Below are 4,748 nucleotides of genomic sequence, written 5' to 3'. Positions count from 1 at the left end.
TGGATGAGGACAGTGGGTGGGGAGTGAGGGCGGAGGGTGGGGTGGGAGCTGGAAGGAGGGGAGTTATGGGGGGGGAAAAAGAGGAACAAATGTAATCATCTGAACAATAAAGATTTAATTAAAAAAAAATCTCTTTGTTCACTATTAAGCCTGAAGAATAGAAACATGACTGAGTAAATTGCCCCCTCTAATCTGAACAATAAAGATTTAATTAAAAAAAATCTCTTTGTTCACTATTAAGCCCGAAGAATAGAAACATGACTGAGTAATACATTGCCCCCTCTCTTTCCTTTCTCTTCTTCCTATTTCCCTCCTTCCCTCCCTAGTTATCAAATATACACAATCAAGAAAACCTCACTATACCCTGTATTTTTGTTTATGTTCCATGTTTTCTTTCCATAAAATCCTACATTTAACAGTTTTCTCCTGCCTCATGTACAAACTAAAGGGGCTTTAAGCTTCATTTCTAGTACTTCTTATTTCTGGCACCCATCTCCTTGGTGTCCGGGTACCAAAGGGCAGAAAGCAGTTAAGAATGCTTGTCTTTGGGTAGTGAGCACATGGTGCAATATATAGATCTTGTAGCATAGAAACCCACCCACACTGAAACCTATAAGGTCATGTTGACCAATGTCACCCCAATAAATTTAATTTAAAATATAACTCTTAATAAGAAAATTCAAAAAAGAATGCTAGGTCATACATTTGTGGACTTCTTACGCAACAGAATCTCCCTATGGCAGGAATAAAAGGATAAGGAAAATTAGAACAGAATAGTCCTGGATCTTGGGTTTCTGGCCAATGTTAGGGTTGCGATTGATTCCATGACTTTAAATAGCTCTCTTAGCTCCCGCTTCAGTGGAATACTGGGCAGTATAACACACCTTTTGGGGTTATTTGCATCTATAATGTATCTTTAAACTATTGAACTGATTGTGATGCAAGCGATTTCTGCTCATAGAAATGCAAATAAATTTTGTCCAGTGAAGGTGAAATTGTTTCTATCCTATGGGGGTTGCAAATATTGCATCTATTTGCAATTTTTTAAATTGAAGTAACATTAGTTAATATCATTATATAAATTTCAGGTGTACAACATTATAATTCCACCTCTGTATACTCTATTGTGTGCTCACCACCAGCATCTAGCTTTCACCTGTTACCATATACCGTGTTTGACTCCTTTATCCATTTCTCCCTCCACCCCCCTTCTCCTATGGTTGTCACTATTCTGTTGTCTGTATCTATGAGTTTTTTTTTTTCATTTTGCTTTGTTAGTTTGTTACTTTTCTGTTTTGTGTTCCACATACGAGTGAAATAATATGTTTGTTGTCCTTTTCCATCTGACTTATTTCACTTAGCATAATAATCTCAAGATCCGTTCATGTTGTCACAAATGGCAATATTTATTTCAGCATTCCTAATCGACTATATGTCTATACTCAAAATTCTCTGTTGAACAATTTTTAAAGTTCTTCCTGCTTCTTTCATTAATTAACAATTTAAGTAAAACTCTTTAATATGTGTTCATTTAAATTTAAATGAGGATCGATCATAATTTAGCCTAAAAAATATCCCTTTACTCATGGAGACATTATCTGAATCCACTAAACATCACCAGAGGGACAGCACTGCAGGGGAAGTGTACCTCATGACCAGCTTACCATGCCTCCACCCCTTCTTTTGGCTTCTGGAATGCATCTAAATGTCAATAGAACTTGAACTTTATGCATTCTCTGTTTCCATAGGGTTTTTCCTTCTATACTGATATTGAATTTTGGTTTTGTTTTGAACAAAGCCAATTAGTTATTCCCCCTATTGTGGCAATAATGATTGGGAATTTGATTTTATCATTTGACTATTTGGAAATCTCTGTATATGGCCGAGATCGATTCATTGTTGGGTGAAAGACAATAGAGAACCCAATTTAGTTTTCATTTGTTTGTTTGTCTACTTATCTATTTTGGACTCAAATCAAAAACTCTTATTGGGCTTTTTACTTTTTATGGCAATATAGTTATTTGCAAGTCAGCTGATAGACCATTAAACAAATTTTGGTGATAGATCACTGAACTAGTTTCCTGAGGCTGCTATATAACAAAGTACCACCAACTGGGTAGCTTAAAACAACAGAAATTTATTGTCTCACAGTTTTAGAGTCTACAAGTCTGAAATCAAGGTCCCAGCAGGGCCATGCTCTCTCTGGAGATTGGAGAATTCTTCCTTGCCTCTTCTAGCTTCTGTTAGATGCCAGCAGTCCTTGGCATTCCTTGACTTGCAGATACACTACTCCTGTCTCAGACTGTTACCAGATGGCTGCCTTTTCCTTGTGTGTCTTCACTTTCCCTTCCCTCTGGGAGTATCTGTATCCAAATTTCTTATTTTCCTAAGGGCATAAATGGTTCTCAACCTTCTGGCCCTTTAAATACAGTTCCTCATGTTATGACCCCACCATAAAATTATTTTCGTTCCTACTTCATAACTGTAATGTTGCTACTGTTATGAATCGTAATATAAATGTCTAATATGCAGGGTGGTCTTAGGTGACGACCCCTGTGAAAGGGTCGTTCGACCGTCAAAGGGGTAGCGACCCATAGGTTGAGAACTGCTGGATTAGAGGCTCACTCTATTCCAGCATGACCTCATCTTAACGCAACCTATTACACCTGCAGCAGCCCTGTTTCCAAATGAGGTCACATTGTAAGGTATTGGGAATTAGAACTTCAACATATGAATTTGTACACGGGGTTGGGGGTGGGTGAAAGGACGTAATTCAACCCATAAAAAGGAGAAAGTTAGAATTCTAGAGGAAAGAAATTGCTAACTCATACCCAGGGAATTAACCAAAAGCCTTGATAATTTTGTATGTTCTCTACTTTTGTTCAGGCCCATAGTCAATAAAAATCTGGGTCTCTGAGTACTCATTGGTGGCTGGAGAGCTGTTTGGAGGGTGGGCAGTTCCATCAGAAGCATAATTCTATTACCCAGGTGGTTTGGCCTATGGAGCTCACCGTGGGTAGAGACAGTGGTAATGTGTGGGAGCCAGCAGGAGAGGAGGACCAGTCCAGACACAGGCTGAAAAGGACCTTTCTACTCTGGACTCACTTCCCAGAATGTCACAGAAAGCAGTTCCTACAGGGAAAGTGCCTTCTCTTCCAATGGAATGTAACCCTCTCCTTTCAGAAGCACAGACTTATGCGTTTCCTGTTGGTTTCTTTATTTTCATCTCCCTAGTTACTCAGAAAAAAATCGGGATAATTCTGACAGTATAACTTTCAACCTAAGGTCTGGGGTTGTGGTTTTGGGTATTACTCATGCATTCACATCCACAAAGTAAGCTTGAGTTGTTGAAATATGGTCATTAATGAATCAACTAATCTAAGTAAAAATTTCCCTGTTGGGCATTTCTTGAATCATCTTTATAGTGAGTTCAAAACCAGGTTTCCAATAATTTCTGATCAGGAATGATCCTCTGGCTTAGAACTCACAGTAGAAAAGATCATGGAAACCCTAGGGCAGTGATGGCGAACCTATGACACGCGTGTCAGAGGTAACACGCGAACTCATTTTTTTGGTTGATTTTTCTTTGTTAAATGGCATTTAAATATATAAATAAAGTCTTTGTTTTACTATGGTTGAAAATATCAAAAAATTTCTATATGTGACACGGCACCAGAGTTAAGTTAGGGTTTTTCAAAATGCTGACACGCCGAGCTCAAAAGGTTCGCCATCACTGGCCTAGGGTGTTAACTTGTGTTCTGACTGCTTTTAAATCCCTTTGCTTGCTTTGCCTTTCTCACATTACCTCTTTATGTGGGTGTTATAGGGACCTTCCTTTCAGTGTCCAATACCCTTCCCACTGCATCTTGCTACAAAAGGTTGGAAAAACCCTATGGTATTCTTACCTTAAAATTAAGGCCAAAGGGTAGACAGAGGTAACTACGAAGGTGGAGTTAGGAGTGGTCATCATTTTTACATGAACTGTGCATTAGAAACAACCAGGACTGGGATCCACAGATGGGCTGTCCCTTTATTTAGAGAGCCCTCTGGAGGAAACATGAGTCCCATGAGAATGTGAGCTTCACCTAGATTTAAGAAAGGATTAGCAACTCATATGTGCTAAGAGCTAAAGGCAGAAAAGGAAATTATATTCTTTGCATTGTGGGTGGTCAAATGTCCATGGAGCTATGGAATGGCCTGACAAAGATGAATAGCAATTTGGAAAAACAAAGGAGATATTTCTTATAAGCAGACAGCTGGATATATATATCCTGGCTCAGTGGCTGAGCATCGATCTATGAATCAGGAGGTCATGGTTCAATTCCCAGTCAGGGCACATGTTTGGGTTGCGGATCAATCCCTAGTGCAGGGAGTTGTGGGGGCAAGTAGAGGAGGCAGCCAATCAATGCTTCGCTCTCATCATTGATGTTTCTTTTTTTTATTATTATTCTTTATTGATTAAGGTATTACATATGCTTTCTTTCCCCCATTGTCCCCCCACCCCCAGCACATGCCCTCACCCACTAGTGTCTGTGTCCCTTGGTTATGCTTATATGCATGCATACAAGCCCTTTGGTTGATCTCTACCCCTTTCCCTCCCCTCCCCTGCCTTCCCTCTGAGATTTGATGGTCTATTCGATGCTTCTCTGTCTCTGGATCTATTTTTGTTTACCAGTTTATGTTGTTCATTATATTCAACAAATGAGTGAGATCATGTGATATTTATCTTTCTCTGACTGACTTATTTC

The sequence above is a fragment of the Myotis brandtii genome, unplaced genomic scaffold (genome assembly GCF_000412655.1).
Source record: "Myotis brandtii unplaced genomic scaffold, ASM41265v1 scaffold681, whole genome shotgun sequence".
Lineage (NCBI taxonomy): Eukaryota > Metazoa > Chordata > Mammalia > Chiroptera > Vespertilionidae > Myotis > Myotis brandtii.
The sequence above is the reverse complement of the archived record's forward strand: the minus strand, read 5'-3'. Positions refer to the sequence as shown.